The sequence below is a fragment of the Ambystoma mexicanum genome, chromosome 8, assembly GCF_040938575.1.
Source record: "Ambystoma mexicanum isolate Mex_15411 chromosome 8, UKY_AmexF1_1, whole genome shotgun sequence".
Lineage (NCBI taxonomy): Eukaryota > Metazoa > Chordata > Amphibia > Caudata > Ambystomatidae > Ambystoma > Ambystoma mexicanum.
In genome coordinates, this window is record NC_090929.1 from 349,099,115 (window position 1) to 349,119,601 (window position 20,487).

The window sequence follows — 20,487 nt, forward strand, 5'->3', positions numbered from 1 at the left end:
TATTTGTTTTTGAGGATTGTTTACTTAAATAATTGGCTTCTTACTGCACTGAGGCTTGTATCCGGCACAGTGCATGCCACCTCTACTATTCCTTTGCTTCCTCCATCTGCCCCCATTTCCATACTGACAGACTTCTCCAATACTCGGGTGCAAGTCCCTGGTACTATACTTGGTGTTGGTCATTTTCTCTCTGTAAATAGGTTTGAAGCTTTGTCCCCATTGGAAGAGATCGACTGACTACTTCCAACCTATTCAGAACCTATTGCTCCAGTACTGGCATCCCATGATTTGATTGAGCCTTTTCACTCTACAGTCAAAACTCTGAAATGTTAGATTTTCTCCTGGAACACAGCAGGATATAAATCCAAATGTGATATTCCTGATCTACTAGCCAGTCGTAAAGTTTCATATGTTATTGCAAGAAAGGTGGGCTACCACCGATATTGTATTGGATGGTTATGTCTCTTATCAAATAAAAACCACTAGAAAATTAAAGGGACGTGCTTTTGGGGGGTTTAGCAATTCAGATTAAGTCTGTGTATGCCTCTTATGCTAATGTTGTTACTTTTACTTCAAATGATGTCCAGTTTTTAACCTTAAGCAATTCTGGTTCTACTGTTTTTTTTTTGTTTTATTTTGTATTTATTGTGTTTATAGCACACATGGTACTTTACACAGTTCGCATTACTATATAAAACTATACAATCCATATAAAAGGAGCAAACATAGAAACCACATTGTAAAACACAACAAATACATAGCACACATTTACAAAGAATGAGCAATTTCTTTAAAAAAAACATTAGAGCACAACTAGAATTGATATAGATTCTAAAAACAATTCAATACAAAACAAACACATAATCCTCATACCCTTCATAGTAATTTCATCAATCCATAGTGCAATTTACTAAAATCATTCCTATACAGTAATACATCTAATCCAGAGTTAAAGACACAATTAATAACACCATATCACTTAATCTGACATAATTGCATGAACGTCATGTTCACTTTGTTCATCACATTATTCAAGTCTGCACATTTTTTTTAATCAAAAATCTGATCAGTGCAAGAATAAGACAGAGTTGAGAACTCGACAATCTGTCCCACAGAGCCGTTGATAATACCTGAGAGATTGAATGCACAAAAGGGCCCAAGTTCTATATCCTATGGTGCATGAGCTCTTGGCAATCAAATCACCAGATGATAAAATGACTCGGGAGGGCCCCATTGCAGAGTTGGCATCTGCGAAGATCCCTCAGGATGATCACCCTGGGTCTAATGACCTCCAGTGTTGGAAGGCAATTTAGCTTAAACTTAAAGTACCATTCACGAAAGTAGTTGCAAGGGAACCTACGAAGGTACAGTCTAGCATCACTCATTGGGAGATGGAACATTTCATTAGTTCTATATAATTTCAGTCTGAAGAGATCTTCAGTGCCTGTCAATTAGGCCCACCGTTTGATTTTATTTCTCAGCCCAAGTAGGAATCAGATTCAACCATGTCAGTAATGGCCATAAAATTTCGACACATTGCTTTAAACTTGGTTTAAATTTTGACTCTTTAGTTAGAAGGTCACTTATGAATGAACCAAGACTAGGTTTGTCCATATCTGCTACCATCTGTATGAGCACAATACTTTATTGTGCCCACCAAGATTGTAGTTCCTGTTCTAAGCGAATAACACTAATGGGGACCATTTTACGAAGGTACAATACCGGTTTCAAAATGTTCCCCTGAAGTGAGTCCAAATAATCCCTATTATTGAAGTTAATCAGATCACAGCCAAATACCATTATTGCTGACACTTTCATTTGATAGAACTTGATTAGAGGTGTTAAAGAGAAGGCACACAATTTACTTCGCACACACTTCATCAAAATTAAGCATGAACTGGCCTTCTCTTCAATTCAGGTTTTGTATCATTCCGTTGCCTTTTTTGATGAGAACACGAAACCTAGATAGTAGAATGACTCAGCCTCAACAAGTTTCTGGTTGTTAATCGTCCGCACATAGCTTTTGCTCTTTTTCCTTGAAGTTAGTGTCATATAGGATTTTGCTGGATTAATTACCAGTTTGTTAGATCCCAAGTAGGCAGCCACTCTATTGAGCACACGCTGTAGACCTGCTGGAGTGTAGTCCAGTAAAATCATACGCGATACAGTTCATTTTTTTTAATAACTTTATTTATTTATTCAAGCAGACAGGCAGTCAGATTGGATGCAGGTTGCACTCTACGCATAGTACATATAATAATGAATATTGTAATGGTTCACTAGTCCTCAGCAGACATATAAGCAAACAGGTGTTTTTATACATTGTTGGATTGTACTTTTTTCATGTAGTCATACAGGGGGTCCCATATATTTCTGGGTCTACTGGTTGCACTCACGGTTACAATATAACCATCCACCCTCTTGTTCACATATATACTTTGAGCCATTCCATACTTGATAGTGCCAACTTAGATTTACATTTCAACAAGATGCATTTTTTCGCAACTGTACAACTTATATTAAACAATTTACGTGTTTTGGCTGAAGCTTTACCTATGCCTCCCAGTAAGTATTTGAGGGGGATTCGTATTAGGGGTATTCCAATCATCAGGTGTATTATTCCCGCTATCTCCTGCCAACATTGCAATACTTTCGGGGCAAAACATATGGATTGAGTCAGCACCCATGCTCCCACATTTCATGCACCTATCGTCAGCGTCCGGGGGAAAAACTGGCTACCCTGGCCGGAGTATAGTGTAATTGGTTTAGTACCTTGAATTGTGTCAGGCGTAGGCGTGTGCGTTGAGTGGCACTTCTTTTGTCAATAAACAATATGTATGCCATTTGGTATAGTCAATGTCAGTAGCAAGAGCCTTTTTCCCATTTGGATTTTGCCGTGTTTTTCAATGGCTGAGCTGTCTGTACCCCTTTGTACAGTTTCCAGCCCAATCCCTTCTGTGGGTCCTCCTGTACCACTACATCAATGCACTCGCATGTTTCGGGCTCTAGAGGAAATTACAGCCAATTTCTACGTACCACTGCTCTCATACAGTAATTCTGTAACAATTTAACAGGGTTATTGCCCAATTTTGCAGTGAACTCTTCCTGTGTAACGAACCTCCCCTCAGGGAACAGGTCTCCCAGTGTCATCTTTCTAACGGGGTCCTTGGAAAGCTGTATATTGGGGTCATATTTAGAGGGGAGGCCGGGGCAGCAGCACAGTCCAACCTTTCTGTTATGTGGTGCCGTTGTCACCAGCCGCCTGAACAATCGGGCCCATGCATTAACTGTTGTGCATACCGTATTGAATGTGCAAGTGTCCGTATATCGGTCCTCAAGTATTACTGATTTAAGATCTGTCGGTTTGCACTGTATTTGTCAAGTGCTAAATGCACCAGGCTTGGCACAGTCGCATACCAATGTCCTGCATATTGTGCCTGGGCGGGATGCGCCAGTTCCCCAAACAAACTGCACCGCCAGTGATCAGAGTCTTGCGAAAAAGGACCAACCTGGCCAGTTTGGTATTGTGACATAATAATATAGGAGTTTGGAGATAACCACCATTTTTAACAGGGTTACTATGCCATATAGGGAGATCGGGAATCTGGCCCACAATGCTAGCTAGACTGTTAGGGCATTCAGATATGTTTCGCGATTGTCTTTGTATAGGGTTCGTTGTGTGCGAGACACTTTGACCCCCAGGTATTTAAAGGAGTTCGGGGCCCATCAGAAACCTCTGAGATCACCTGGCGTTGCAGTGCCATTTGTTAAAGGGAATAGTTTGGAGTTAGAAGTGTTAATCTTGTATGCTGAGTGGTTTGTGAATCTGGCGACTTCTTCCATGATTGGGCCCAGGTTTTCATCTGGATTCTGTATGTACAGCAAAGTATCATCTGCATATAGTGATATGACTTCTGGGGGGGTGCTGTGTGTATTCCCCTCTGTGCATTTTTATCCCTGATCAATCTCTCTAGAGGTTCTATCGTTAGGGCTACAACAATGGGGAAAAGGGGCAGTCCTGACGCATACCCCGGGCCAACGGGAACGCCCGAGACATTGTGCCGTTTGTGCGGACCCTGGCTACCAGGTTCGTGTTCAACAGTTTCAAGTATCCAATTAAGTGTTGGCCCAACCCAAACTGTTTGAGTACCCCCAAACAAGTAGATCCACGATACCAGCGTTTTGGAGTAACGCACTATATAAACATAATAAATACAAATACAAATACCGAGCCTTTTCGGTGTCCAGTGATGCTGAGTGATGCTGCCAATGCTTGGGCCTGTGGGTTTATTTGTGATAAGATACCAAAGAGTCGTAGCAGATTAAGGGCCATTGATTTTGTGGGAATAAAACCCAATTGGTCTGGATGCACTAAGTAGGTCATGTGTGGTAGGAGCCTGTTTGCCAAGAGTTTTGCAAATATCTTGGCATCCAAGTTAATTAAAGGTCGGTATGAAGCTACCTCACCCAGTGGTCTACTAGGCTTAGGGAGAACTGATATTACGGACCCGGGAAGCATGGGTGGGAATCGCCCCACTCTCAGCAACTCCTCCCAAACCGTAAGTAAGCGTAGTGCGAATGTACCACGGTATGTCTTGTATAGTTCTATGCCTAGTCCATCAGGACCGGGGGCCTTAACCGGCGAGAGTGATGCTATGGCTTCCGCAATCTCATCAGAGGTGATTGGGGTGTCTAATGCTTCAACTCTTACCCGGGGGAGATTTGGTAGTGCTATCCTGTCAAGATAGAGGTTGAACTCCTCTTCAGTGCAAGTGTCTAAATTTGTATACAGCGTTTCACGGTATTGCATGAATTCTTCGTTGATTGCGTCTTTAGCCATGCAAAACACTCCCTTTGCCCCTTCAATTCCAGTGATGGCTTCACACCTCTTTCCCCTCTGACTATGCAAGCCAAAGATCTTCCAGGTAAGTCTTCCTCACCATATCGCCGAGCCTGAACAGGCTTTGTCATGTATTGTACCTCACGATTGGCCAGTTTGCTGAGCTTCAACAAGTTATTCTTAATTACCCCCAGCAGTGTCTTATTGGCATTTGTGCCATACTCATTCTCTACCCTATGTAGCTCCCGTTCGGTATCTGCCAGTTCTGATCTAATGGCCTTGAGCGTTCCAGATGTGGTTGAGATAAGCATGCCCCATAGCCAGGCCTTAAAGGTTTCCCATACTGTGGCATAACTGGAGACCAAGTTTTCGTTGATCCCAAAAAAACTATTTTCTCATGTAGGCCCTCAACCAGTGTGTTGTAAAAAAAAAAAAAAGAAGAAATTGTGACATAGTCCAGAGCGGGCAGGACAAGATGGATTGCGAAGTTCCAGCGATATCACCACCCGGGGAGTGGTCCGATAGAGTACGAGGTAGGAGTTTGCTCCCATGCAAGCGTGATGCCCACGTTGACGAGAGTAGCCAATAATTGATCCGCGACGCAGCGTTGTGGGCTGTTGAGTAGTATGTGTATTCAGTCGCGCTTGGGTGTTCTTCCCTCCACACATCTATTAGTCCTAGTTGTTCCACTGTTTGTTTAATCATTCTGGCTGCAGCAGTAGGGGCACATTGTGTAGTGGTTGACAGGTCTTTATGTAAATCTAGGATTGTGTTGAAGTCCCCTCCCCATATGATGGGGGCTTCTACCATCTTTGCTAGTCTCCCTGTAATCTGGCCATAGAATCCCGGGTCATCTATGTTTGGTCCGTATGTGTTTACTAATATGACCTTTTTGCCTGCCATTTCCCCCCCTTATTATGATGTATCGCCCCTCAGGGTCCGTTATTATCGCCTCCTTTTGAAAGCTTATGGAATGGAGTACCAAGATGAGTACCCCCTAGCATGCGAGGAGTAAGTTGTGTAGAACCTTTGTCGGCCCCATTAAGGCACAGATCCCTAGTGCATTGGTCCCAGCGCATGCGTCTCTTGTAGCATTACTATTCTGGGGGAACGATGGTCAAGATACGCCGTAATATTTCTAGCTTTAATCAGGTTATTTAGGCCTCGGATATTCCATGAGAGCAGATCTATCATTTCACCTGGCATTCATTTGTGGGTCACTACAATTTGTATGTTTCTGTATTGGATAAACATTTTGCACATGATACATTCCACATTCAACAATCCTCCCCGCACGGTCTGCTTTTAACTTCCCATTCAAATTCTCCCAACTTAACATTACTCAGAACGTCCCTACCAGTGTCCCTCTGTTACAATTCCTCCATGCCCTCCTCCCCCCTCCCTCACCATCTTCCCCAACTCGATGATGTCCCTTGAACAACCTTGGAACTTTCCCGGGGATCGCCATGAGCAACGGCAGATTCTGTTGCCTTGTGCCCCGACTTTAGTTAACAATTTAACATGTCAGAGTCGAATAATGTTGACATGAAATCTTGTGGGGGCTTCTTGTTCAGCCACCCACATCATTACGGTCAGCTTCTGCCTCTGGGCTGTGATTTTGGTCATTCCCCTGGGCGGGGGACGGGAGGGGGATCACTGCTTAACGATGAAGCGAATGAAGTGCAAAAGCCAAGTAAGTAGAACTTCCTCCTAGTGAAGGGGAGGGTGGAAGTTGAATCTTGAACTGGTCACGCAGAGGTCTATAAAAAAAGCCACGCACATTTGAAGGTCTTCTACACCCGAAAGTGGTCTGAGCCTGGCTGAGGGAGACCCAAAGTGAAATAAGCTTGGGGAAGAGAGCCCCCTTTTTTTTAACTTCATGCCTGAAGAGTTCTGAGCCTGACAGATGGGGTCCGATGTGAACTGTGTTTGAAGAGGTCTGAGCCCAACAGAGGGGGACCTAGGTGACATTGTGTTGAAATATTATTTGAAGGTCTGAAAGAAAGACTTTAACGTGGAAGACCAAGTGGGCCTTGATCCACATTTTGGAACTGTTTATGGTTCTGAGAACCCAAGCTTGAGTGGGTCATCTTGCCTGCAAGGAGCGCCTTACTCCATGAGGCCTAACGTGGGGAGGAGAGCGGATTCAACCACCTTTCTTAATTTGAACACTGAATTTTCCTTTGCATACATTTCCCCTTTATACACTTTTTGTACAAGAGATAAGGCAGGCATTGGGTTTCGTTACCATGGGCCATTTTCATTTGACAGACTCCACTAGGATGGATTTATTTATTGTTTGATGGTCGAGACTACTCCCATCTTAGTTATAGGGCAGAGTAGAAGTTTTCAAATGGCAGAAACTTCAATAAAGGTTTTACAAATTGAACCTACTGTGTCTGAGTCATACTTGTGATACCATGCCTCCCCTACAATACAAACACTGAGTGAGGATTTGGACCTGTGGAGAGGGCAAGTGTGGTGAGTGGAGCGCCGGGTTGGCCCTATGGAGAGGGTCAGAGTGAATGCTGAGTTTGGGGTGAGTGGAAGTGAGCGTGTGCGTAACAGGAGAACAGGGAGAGGGAACACAGGGTACACGGGATCAAAAGCAAGTGTGAGCGGGGAATAATGGCTTGCATGGACCGCCCCTTGGTCCACATGAGCCAAAAATAGCATCAGTACCGTGAGAAATTATTAAAGTACAATTTTCAATGGGATCAGGAGACTGCAGGTCAGTGCTTCCATGCGTGGCATGGGGAGGGTATATTTCACAGCAAAATAATAGAAAATACGTTCTCGTATCTGTTAACAAAATACAAGGGCTCCAAGCTGAAGAGCAGACAGAACATAAGGTGTTCTGGAAGCTATATGAAGAAAAAAAAAGCGGAAAAAAGGAAGAAGAGGAGACTGAGGGAGGGAGCAGGCCAAGCTCTCTGCCCCCGCCCTACGGGTTCTATCCCACATTACAATCTGCAGCACGGTACACTAAACCCCAGCAAGAAACTTCAGGGGGAGACCACAGGAAAATGACAGGGGAGAAAGACAGAAACACACGAATGAGGGAAATACACACAAAGGGAGAAAGGAAATATCTAGCAAACATAGAAAAGAAAGCGCGCCAACAGGTGGATGCGTCATTCAATGTGGCCAAATGGATAATAGAGGAGAAAGTGAAGAGGAAAAGTAAGGGAGACAAAGGGGAATGGCTATCAGGAAGAATAAAATGTAAACTAGACGACGACGAGGAAGATGGAAAGAAGAAAGAAGCGGAAGGAGAGGACGATGCAGCCTCAGATGAAGGACGGTTAGGAGAAGAATGGAGTGATGGGGATAGTGTCGAGTAGACACCCGACAAAACGAGATGGAGGGGGAGAAAAGAGCGAAAGTGACAGGACAGTGACGGAGTGACAGGGACTGATCCACCTCCCTACGCAGCAGGGTATGAAAGGTGAAAATGGGACAGGCTACCAAATGGGGAGGGATAGGTCCCAAGACACGAGTAATGCCATTACTACAGAAAGGCAGAGGGGGTGCGCATTATATACCATGGCAAACAATGGACCGAGATAACCTAATATGCAGCCTGCCCTCCCTCGTGGCTGGAGCCAGTAATTGGATGCAGAAACTCGAGAAAAAGACGGCTGGGTGACATTAGCAATCAGAGCCATCAAAGGTTTGTTCACTGCGATCATAGGAGAGCAGGCAGACAAAATATGAAACCAGGCAGGAGTAAAATTAAGCATAAATGCTCATGATGGGGCTCCATTTAATAATTGTCGAGCACCCATTTGGGAGGTCCCGAGGAGTATGTTCCTGACAGTTACGACCTGGAGACAGTAATGGCCCATAAAATGAATGGCGACGATGACCCAGCAGACTATATAAAGCGAGTACAAAACCTACAGACACAACAGACGCGAAGGTCATGGGATGAATGCATACCCTTGTTCTATCACATTCTGATAAAAGAGTTACCACAGAAGTACAAGCATCTTTGTATATAATGGTGGGCATTGAAGCTAAAGGATGGCCTGAAATACAGGCACCGATAGTACACTATTGTAAACAAAAACAGTAAAGTGAGAGGCAGGCAGCGGAAAATGCCATCAAGGCAGAAAACAAACTGGTGCAAAAGAAACTCGCAAAATATACAATGGAGGGGGCGATGCTTGTGCCAGAGGCCGCCCCAGTAGCACCGGCACCACTGGGAGGGTTTCCCGTGGGAAATATGCTGCAACGAGGAGGCTACATGCAGCTGCAATACACGCCACAATGGGGAACATCACCACAGGGGAACTACATGCATGGGGGATTTCTTTCCTGTGGGAAGGGGCTACCCACAGCGAGTAAGAGGGGGGTATAGAGGAACTGGGCATAGGGTCTTCGGACCGTGTTACTTATGCCAGAACATGGGACACCAGGCATGCAATTGCCCTTTCATAAAGCAGGGCCAGGCATAGGCGATCCAAGTGGCAGAGCAACAGGGGATCGGTACAGTACAGCCCCAGAGGCAACAGATGCAGCTTCTTCCAGGACTATCACAACAAGCACAAATGTCCTCGCAGCACGGAGGGACGCAGATACAAGGGGGGACAACCAATGGCGGATAGCAGTGCCTGCTATGACACAACCCCAGCACTGGAGGCTGGGACTGCCATGCTGTTGGGACAAAACGTGGTGCCCCATTATACTCGGGTCAGCGTTGTAGGAGGAAATCCTTTCCTTTTTTCCACCAAATAACACGCAACAATAGGGGGGCCCACAGAAAGCCAGAGTGTGTCCAGTCCTAGCAGTAACTGAAGACCCCGATTAGGAACCCGAGGTGGCAGTAAAAATAGGACCAAGAGAATTCTCCTTTCTCATACACAGAGGAGCAACCAAATCCTGCATCAGGGAGGGGGAATCCCCATTATCCAACAATGTGATGGATACACAGGGCTTCTCTGGGGCGGTGGTCACCGTTCCAGTTACAAAAGATTTACCACTGACAATAGCGACACACCACCTTGTAGCACTATTACTATATTCCAAAGACAATGCTATCAATATATTTTAGAAAGAGATTTGCTCAGCAAACTAAATGCAATGATATAATTCACTGAGAAAGGGATAGTGTGCACTACGCCTGGCATTTATTATGCCCACCCTCCTCTTGGCAGCACAAGCTCAAAGAACCTTGTAAACACAGCCTTTATACCCAACCATGTTCCTGTATGGGGTTAAGGCCCTGCTAAAATGGGTCCCGGTGATACAGTGGAAGGTGTTCCGGTTGGCTTCATAATTCCTGTTCAGACAACAGAGCCAGAAGGATGACCTAAAGGGGTCAACTGTCGTGTTACAACTAGAGGAAGTCGTGGTACGCAAAGAAATGGTGATCCTGTGTGGGACGGATAAAGAAAACATAGAATGTCGTATGGTGTCATGCATAAATCCTACACTGACAATTACAGGAGTATCGGATGGACAATTGTTCTCCAACGAGGAAGAGGGAGGCGAGATTGGGCCTCATTATGAGTATGCAGGTCTGGTAAAAACGGTGACGGTAAGCTACCGGCACCGTGGTTACCGGACCGGCATACTATGAGTTCTGCGTGCAAGTGCCTTACTGCCTGCCAGGTCTGACGTGGCAGGCGGAAAGGCACCCGCTCGCAGAATTTGACGGATGCACCGGCCCTGTTGCACACAATGCCGGTGCATCCGTCCTCCCCATTCCCATTGAGTCCTATGGTACTCGAATGGGGAGTGACTTTTTCCTGGCGCCGGGGACCTGGCTGTAATGCCCCGGTGATTACCCATTGCCAGGCACTGGAAAAAAAGCATAACTCCGGCCGCATCCTGCCTTTCCTACCGGCACGGCTACTGCCAGAGCTATAATGAGGCCCATTGTATTGAGGATACAGATACCTTGCCCAGTTAAAATTATGGAAAAACTGGTACCAATTCTAACACAGTTAGTGAAAACAGAACAAACACAGAGGAAGATCTTAAAAAGTGCCAGAGAAGGTATGGACCAAGGGATCCCACCATATAGGTGTACTAAAAGGAGTTGGGGCAGTGAAGATAAAATGAAAGGATGGGACACTATTGCCCCATGCAAAGCAATACCCCTTGTGCAGAGAAGCAGATTAAGGGATATTTTCCATTCTACACGTATTGTGGCAGCAGAGCATTATCCAGACATCCTTGTCACCATGTAACACAGCAATATACCCGATAAAGAAATCAAAGGGTGACTTGTGGCGTTTTATCAAGGATTTACACCCACTGAATGATCTGATTGAAGCAGAATTTCCTGTGGTCCCGAACTCTGCCGCAATATTGCGCAATATGCCAACGAAGGTGAAGTACTTCAGTGATTGACTTGACAAATGCCTTCGTCTCCATACCCTTGCACCCAGACTCAAGATACCTGACTGCGTTCACATATCGCAGAACCAGATTCGGGCATACTCATTTGCCTCAACGGTACTGCGAGTCACCTAACATTTTCAACAGGGTAATCCAGATGGATCTGTGCAATGTACACACGCCAAGCACAAGCATTCAGTATGTCGATGATTTGTTGATATGCAGTGAAACAGAAGAAGAATGTAGAGCAGACTCAGTACACATTCTGTCATTACCAGCAGAAAAAGAATACAAGGTGGACAAAGCAAAGTTGCAGTATTGCCAGGAAGAGGTTGTATATCTGGTTCAATTATATCCATACAGCCCGTCTACGTACAGTGAAGGAAATGCAGAGGTTGCTGGGATTATGCAACTATTGCAGGGCATGGGTGTTCCATTATTCCACATTTACCAAACCCTATGGCAGGGCCTTAAAGAAGCATAAAAAGAAAAGAGGGAACTAAAATGGACATCCAAAATTAATGAGAGTTTCACAGAGCTAAAAGATGCACTGGTCCATGTGCCAGTGCTGGCTACCGCAAATTTCAGAGACTAATTCTATATGTTCTCACACTCAGGCGGCTCAGTGATGACAGCTGTCCTCACACAAAAGAAGCCACGGGGGCACCAGCCACTGGCCTATTACAGTGGTATCCTAGACCAAGTGATGCAGGGACACTTCCCCTGAAGCGCTCGCGGCTGCAGCATTTGCAATAGATAGGGCAGCGACTATCACCATGGGTACCCCATAGTACTGTATGTGGAGCACACGCTATTTGCCATCCTTGAGAAATCAAAAAGCACATTACAACCGAAAGGGCATAAGGGTACGAGATAAAACTAACAAGCCCAGACATACGGGTGGTAAGGTGCAGAGTGGTCAACCCAGCTACCTACCTAGCAGAACCAGTACAGGAAGGGGACTAGATGCACGATTGTGCTGCGCACATAGACAGGATGGAAGGGAACATACAGGTAAATGAAGAAGAAATAGCAGGGGCCAACATGGCCTATATTGACGTGTCATCGAGTATTGACACTGAGTAGGGAAGGAGACATACTGGTGCAGCAGTTGTGTACTACATAAATGGGGAATATGTAATAGCATTCCAACAGCGACTACACTCACACTAGTCAGCACAAGCAGCAGAGCTAGTGGCAATGATAAGAGCACTAAACATGATGGAAGGACACACTGCTAAAAATAATTCTGACTCTGCCTAAGTCACATCAACAATACATTCCGGTTAGCACGGTGGGAAAGGAGAGGGTTTAGAAGAAATGACGGGTCCCCCGTACAACATGCAAAACTGCTCAAACAATTGATTTGAGGCCCTAAAAGTGCCAGTAGAAGTGGCAATAATAAAATGTGCCGACCACACAGGTAAACAAGGCAGAATATCATTAGGGAATGAAACGGCTGATAGAGCAGCAAAAAAGCAGCATATTTACCTGAACAAAGTATCAAAAGGTACCCTGGGACAGAGGAAAGTGCACCACTTATGGCAGCAGAGAGAAAGGTGGGTGGGGAGGAAGAGAGAGAGAGGGGAGTTCCAACACCATCCCCATTGTCCAAATCATAGAGCTGCAAGGAGAGGCACCAAAAGAGGGAAAGGATTTATTGGTGTGGCAAGGTGTGCTCACTTTCACTCACTGACCTTATTTGGTGACAGAAAAGAACAAGGAAGTCTGTGATGCCCAAAGAGCTGCCAGGTGTAGCATTAGAAGTGCTTCACTTCCCTACCCATGCGCCAAAAGAAAGTATAGCGGCAGAACTGACTGAAGGGTGTTGTGTGCCAAACTTGCATGAGAGAGTGGCTAAGTTTATGGGAAATTGCATAATTTTCCAACAATTATTGGCTGGTTATACTCTGAAAACAGTAAAGGGAACAATACCTTGCATATCGACTATGTTGACATGCAAGAAAGATGTGACAACTTTAGGTACCTAATTGTGGTTGTTTGTCCATTCTAACGTTGCTAGAGGCGGGCGAGAGCTGCAACAAAATTCTTGGTGAGGGAGGCGTTTCCAAGATGGGGGGGTGCAAGGAGAGAAGGTCGGATATTGGCCAGCACTTTGCCAACAAACTTTTTGAGGAAGATAACGCGTCTCTTGGGGATAAAACACGGGCTTAGCACAGTGTGGCCAGAATTGTCGCTTAAAGAGCGCTTCGCAAAGCTAAACTCTACTCTGTGCCAAAATTGTCCCTCCTTCAAGTTCAATTTTGGATGCTAACCCTAGCTCAGAAATCCTCAGCAAAGAAATGAAGCAATATTTGATAGAGATGACAAATGTCCTTCGATACATCTCCAGCCAGTTTCAGCGACTAACAAGTCAGCCGACCAACATTGAAGAGTGCACACATGCTTATCAAGGGGAGGTCTTTCCACAAGCACAGCCCCTCTATCCAGGTGACCGAATTTTGATACATAACACAGTGAGAAAGTGGAAGGAGCTCAGGTTTTGCTGTCACTTGAAGTGGTATACTCAACCCCCAAGGCAGTGAAGATTAAAGAACGACGAGCACGGATTCATTTTTCTGACTTTCGCAAAGACATCAGCAGACCGGAAAAACAATGCATCACTTAATGGGGAGTATTCATGAACTAACATTAACTCTATGTACTGCAGTAATGTTTTACAAAAGGCCTGCAATTGAAAGAGAAGATGGGCAGGAAAACACTAGGGAGAATGGGGTAAGAACAAAAAATGATGTCAATATAATAGGGATTGGATTGCTTTGTGTTTCTCTTTTTCCCTCTGCTTCTATTTTGGTTCCTAATACAAAGGGGTAATACGAGCGCACCTGCTGATGGTAAAAGGAAGACATGCCCTAGACGAAGTATATCGGGTATTACAGAATTCTACAATGTTGTCGGGGAAGGAGGGGACCTGGCATCTGAACATGTGTGGTACAGGGAGATAAATAGGGTGGGGCGAGAAAGCACCAATGGCACATTCTATGTGTGATCACTCATCCCATACCTCGAAAGGAACACAGAAACAATTTTTGCCACAGGAATTGACAGTAGAGGAAGGAGGATGTCCGATGCATATGTCCTTGTGTAAGACCAGGGGGATGTTCCAGGGCCACACAGTAGAAGTAAATGGAAAGTTGGGGGGAGGAGGTGTATGAAGACAACTATATGCAGCTATAAAGCATGGCCCGGGGAGAAAAGGCCAAGCACATGATATTAGAGTATAAAAGCAAAGGAGAACAAAAATAAAAACAGGTGCTCACGGTCCATAAAAAGATATTCTGAAAGACTTCCACTGGATACGATATATCATGGTGCCACACCTGGCCCTTGATGTAAATCCAGGGTTCACTACTTCATAATGGGAAGTGGGATGGTACAGTGTAGTGCAGAAAGGCTGGTGGGGTTCGAAGAAAATGTGGTGAAGAAAAGAGATGCAGGTTGTAGGAAAATATGGAATAAAAATGTACATGCCTTAACCTAGATGAAAACCGTGCCCAGTAAACATAAAACCGCTCACACACTACTCTTTGTGTTTTAGAGCAAATGGGACAGTGGTGCTGGGGATGAACACCGGCTGTAAGAGGGCGATGGGCATTGCAGCGTTGCAGAAAGGGACAGCAGCAGTGATGGACGTCTGGTGGGCATGCGGAACAAGAGCTTACGCCCAGCTACCACTAGCCTGGAAAGGTGTATGTGCACTGGTGACCCTCCACAGCCCTGCCTTGGTTGTGCCTCGTGCAGATTTGATGTCACTTAGCGAACTATCAATCCGGAAATGGAAAGGACCACCAGAGACACAAGCAGAGCAACCAAAGATAACAAGAAGGAAAAGGTTGAGTAATTACATATCGGTAGAATCCACCCACAGCTTAGAGAACATTATGCCCCATTTAAAATTGTTCAGTCAAGCGTCTGTGTTTTTTTACCCCTCTCCTGCTTCCTGGGGTGCAAACATCAGCTAACGCGAAATGGATTCAAATCACGTGTTATGAGTTGTTTCAACTGGCTAATGCAACCGAAAAAGGATTGAATGTGGTATGAGAAGAGCTAAGAGCATTGCGTTTGATGGCCCTCCGGAACCGCTATATTTTGGACCTTATGACGGCAATGGAAGGCGGCTTGTCAAAAGATTGGAAGAACATATTATATGGCAATACCCGCCAACGATCCAGCCAATGCAACACTTACAGAGGCTGTCGAGGAGATTAGAACAATACATGAGAAAATGATAAAAGCGACACAAGATGTCACGTGAAGCAGCTGGCTGGATGCATTATTTGCATGCGTCCTGGATTGGCTGGCAGCAACATTCAAGATAACTGTCTGTTTGCTCACCGCGATCCTAGTCGTCATCTGCATCTGCCGGTGGATCATCGGTATGTGCAACTGCCACCAGCATAAATGATACTACATGATATCAATGAATAAAATTGAGCTTGGTAAATTATTAGGTGGGGAACCTCCCAGTGCAAATGAAAGTGAGAATGATTTGGAGTTAATATTTACAGTACACCCACAGGACTTAGAAAATTATGAGGCCTTGTTGGGTGAATGCTTACCTGATGGGCCAAAAATACCCATTTTGGGAAAATATCTAGAAAGGTATGAAGAGGAAGGGGACAGACGAAGGTCACCCGGGTGTGAGCATAGAAGAAGAAGGGTGAAGAGATGAAGGGGAAAGAAATGTCGATCGAAATATCGATTGAAGGAAGGAATGTACTAAAGGTGCTAATTCGGTGCCAGATAGGGGGACGCACCTACCACCTGCAAGAGAAACGAAGGGGGACGACGTGGCATCTTCTAGGGGGAAAAAAACCACAGAAACACCAAGCCACAGTCACACTATAAAAGACCTCACTGGGAAGGGCGGGGGTAGAGATGCATTGTGTCTATCGTCAGCCAAAGGGATCAATATATAATTAGCACAAGATAAGGAAAAACTATACCCTTGGTAATCACACTCAGCAGGGAAACCCTGATCTGAAACAAATGACCAGCATTCCTGAGGCCAGGGAGGAGGGAGACAGAGCTCAAGCTACGCATCACATGCAGATCAAAGCAGCTAGCACAACACTGGGTGATGTAATTACAGGGCGGTCAGCCAATCTAGCATCCACATGGGGTAAGGGGGAAATGGATCTGAGCCAGTGAACTGGTCACATGGCCAGCGGTGCCCATCGGCAGGGGGCTACAGGAAAGGGACACTAAATCGAGTGGCGTTCCTGGGAGAACCAATAAGATGTTAAGTCAATGCGTTCCTGGGAGGCGCAGCGGACGAGCAGAGAAAGAGGGGTAAGAGCAGAGAGTGAGATAAGCAAGAGAAACAGAGTGTGAGGAGCAGAGAGATAAGCAAGAGGCGCAGAGAAAGGAGCAGAGAGTGAGATAAGCAAATGCAGGGGAAAAAAGAACTTGTGTTGAATAGGGTCACCTCGTTTTACAATCAGTGTTCTTTGAGCTGCGAGGAAGAAAATAAACTGTCAGCAAATGGAGAGGTTATGCTATACTTACTGCATGGATGTCACATTATCATGTCCCATGGCATGTAGTTCCCTCGCATTGTATTCCCTATTTATACATCAGTAAATGCACCCCGAAGACCAGTGAGAGAACGTTTTTATTTATTTATTTTTGATTGTGTGCCGGTTTACACAATCTTACACATCAATTTTAAAAAAACATACTTAAGCTAGCAAATTAGTCAGTATTCATGCAATAAAACCCAACACTTTTCAAACCATTTATAAAAATGAATCCTTCCACAATTGCGCATTGTCCCAGATATTGCAAAGTTACACTGATGATCTTTTAAATCCCATTTAAAAAGGGTACCCCCAACATCGCATGCATCGCTTTAATAAAGTGGAAAAGTGCAATTGTCACAGTTTTACATGATCCCGTAAACAGCAGTTGCCATCATCTGTCGGTGCGATCCGTAGAATGGTCCGAGAATTTGTATTAACCATCATTGCCTAGCTAATTCAGTAAATGGGCACTCATGTATTCAATGCTTCCACACGATCCTTTTTCGCAATCCCTTTGCGAGGCCCCATAATATCTAAAGTGCATATCATTGTCCGGAAACAGACTCAAATATGCAGTCAAAGTGTTCATTTCGTTGTTCGTGTTCATTGTTTGTTTATAATGCTCATACATTGTATACTTTTGTATTGAATGAAGTGTGACGCTGCACCATCTATCAACCTCCTTTCACAGCAACTCCTGCAGAGTTGAGGAGGGTAGCAAAAGTCAACAGAGGGGAAAATGAAAGCTGTAAAATGGTGAGAGACCCCTGTTCTTTATCACATCTTCCCTGACTGGTTTTCCAACATTCCCCCCAATATCTCCCCCCTTAGGTCTTATCAGGCACCTTAGACTCTAAGAGTGAGTGTGCCACTAATGGGCCCCGTTCCTGTTACAGTGTGAGCATCCGCATAAGGCTACCTGTATGGACCCAATGATTAGTAGTTCTCTACAGTTTACATGTGAAAATGTAGTAGTGCCCAGCTTGCAGATTCCCAGTGGAGAGCCAAATGGGAACTCCTGGCAAAAACCAGCAGTAAATCCAACAGCTACCCTGTTTCCCTTTCACGATCAAGTGGGCAACGGATGCAGCTATATATTGACATGGCCTAGCCTGCCTTGGTAATCTAGGGCTGAAGTGAGCAAAAATATAGATAGGGCTTGCTGCTTGTATAGGTACCTGGAATCCTTCTGACATCCACATATAAGGACAAGCCCAGAGAGAACCATAGAAAGCAAAGATTCATCTAACGGAATCTTCTGCATGAAGAGGCTGGAGCTCTTGGCAACCACTCCATCAGTACAAAACTGGGCGTGAGGCCTGTTGGCACAAACATAATGAACAACCTAAAAACAGTGGCCGAACTGTTGGTGCACCGAAAAGTCCTGCTCCTATCTGAATGGAAACTGCTGGACTCGACTGCGCTGTTCTGGTAACTGAAACCACAGCATAGTTCCTCTGCACAAGATGCACTGCCCCCAGTGAAACGAGTACACCTTCACCCGAAAACACCGACAGTGACGGATTTTCACTGCCACCAGAACCATCGTGGCACTAAAGAACCGCCAGAACTGCCACTTGTCACAGATGGACTGAAGAACACGCCAACCCCCAGAGATGGTCCAAGGGTTTTTACTAAACGTTTTGGCAGGGTGCAGTTAAGATAGTTTTTTAGAATCAAAGCTGTGGACAGTTTCCGAGAGGCCACCCAATTCTGATGAACAGGGAAAAACACTAATGTCTAGCCAAACTATCTGGGCAGGGTCACTGAATAGCAAGGCTTTAGACTTAGGAGGGCATGAGAGTTGTGAAGGGTTCAGTTAAGCATACAGAGAGCACTCGTAATAATAGAAGTTAGGCAGAATGTATAAAACAATAGTTATTTAATTAGGCCTTAAAAACTATTATCAATGAAAAACTACAAGTAACACGTTAAAACATTCACTAGCAATATGTACAAATTCACCTTGGTGTGCACTGCTAAGAACACTAACACGTCAGACCCACCTTCCCTTTGAGATAAGCGTTGTTTGACTAATACCTTGCTCTAGAGTCTAGACCTGCATCACCCGTGACCCTCGCGCAAAGTGACCCATTGAATACAGTTAAGTCCCACGTAAAATGTGGTCCTGCTGTTCACATGGCTTATGTCACTTGGACACTGACACAGCTCCCGTCCTCACGCCCTTGAAATACGGGCTGCTGTTAGAGACATAGCCATTCTCTGCCTACCTTCAATTTGGCAATAAATGCACACATGCATTTTCCCACTCCTTTCATTACAGTTCAACACAGACTACTGCCTACAGTCTTTCGAAGGGCGTTCATCTACCACAGCGCTTCGAGGCCATACCAATGGCAGTACGCGCTATACAAATATCACCTAACTTCACTTTTAAGCATAGTTAGGATCACTTTTCAACATACTGCAGGTGTAGAAAAGCAAGTGAATAAAGAAATTGAACCAGGTAAGTAATCAATACTTTGATAACTAATAGGTTGACAATAAAGAAGTCAGCGAACATCATACAAAACCTTAGAATTAAAGTTGTAACCTTAAATAGTCCTTACCTAGCTAGAAAAGAGGAGATCCGGTGCCCTTAGAGTCACAGGTCCCAATAAAAGTCTTTTCAGGAGGCTAAGAGTATTTTTAGGAAGATTGAACAAGTGTTGGCTTGTGCCAGCAAGTAGTCGTAAATGTACCAAAATTTAGTAAAAACCAGAGGAAAATCTTTTAAAGACCCTTTTCCCAATCCAGTCTCCTTAGGGGGACTCAGGCGAGGGTACCAGGCCAAAACACCACAATTCAAGGCTAGGCAAGGGGGAGATAGGTCTAGGACAATGCCCCCCCCCATCTCCCTAGAGTTGTATGGGTGTAAACAGGTATATTTACTCACTCTCTGTACTCCCGATTCACTCAGGTACCACAGTAGGAGTTCCTGAAATGGATGGACCTTTTGAATTCACCTCTTGGTTCCAATGGAGGAAGTCCAGGGGTCACAGGTGCAGAGTTAACTTCAGGTAACAGGGTCTTTTGGGTCCGGCTAGTTGGCGGTTCCGTGCTATGATGGACTAGATGCTGGACACCCAGGACACTCCGACTTTCGGACCACCACTCCAGCGACAACCTCAGAGGGTTCCCAGGGCATGATGCACGTGGCAAACAGTGATGGCCCCTTGAAGAAGATGGCAAAAGAGACCATTGTGGCAGAAACAAAGAAAAAGGTTCTTCCGGGACTGTTCAGAGTGCTTCCTGCGGCTGAATCTTTGAGCAGAGGACAGGACTGGTTGTTCCCACTGGTCCAGGGGTTGAAGCACCAGTCAAGGTCTTCAGGAGATCTGCAGAAAAGCAGGGGTTCACCAGGCAAGTGAAGAAAAGGCTGCTGGCGATCTTCCAATACAGAGTTCCGACACAGGCTGCTCTCCTTCGTAGGGGTCTTAGCTCCAACAATTATCTCAAGAAGGGCTGCAGGTGTCCTACTTCTTTCCAGGTTCCAGGCTGTATTTGCTCTCAGCCTTCCAATGGCAAGGATCTGCACCATTCAAACTGGCAGTGGCTGTCCAATCCGGTACAGCCTCTGACCACTGCATCTGCCTAGCAACAGACATACCTGGCTTGGATGTTGACTGGGTCCAGACAGATTCAACCTCAAACATCCTGCCAGAGACAGTCCACCACTTTGCCCAAAAAAGTTGGAGCTTTCCATGTGAAAGGGCTTACCATATATGGAACATCCAGCCACTGTAGGGCAGGAAG

At 45.2% G+C, this 20,487-nt stretch overlaps 1 protein-coding gene across 1 annotated transcript in view; it reads right to left on the minus strand.

Moving 5' to 3' along the window:
- Positions 1 to 20,487, minus strand: part of DPH7 (diphthamide biosynthesis 7) — a 486,602-nt gene that overhangs the window by 328,360 nt on the left and 137,755 nt on the right. The gene's annotated exons all lie outside the window — the stretch shown is intronic.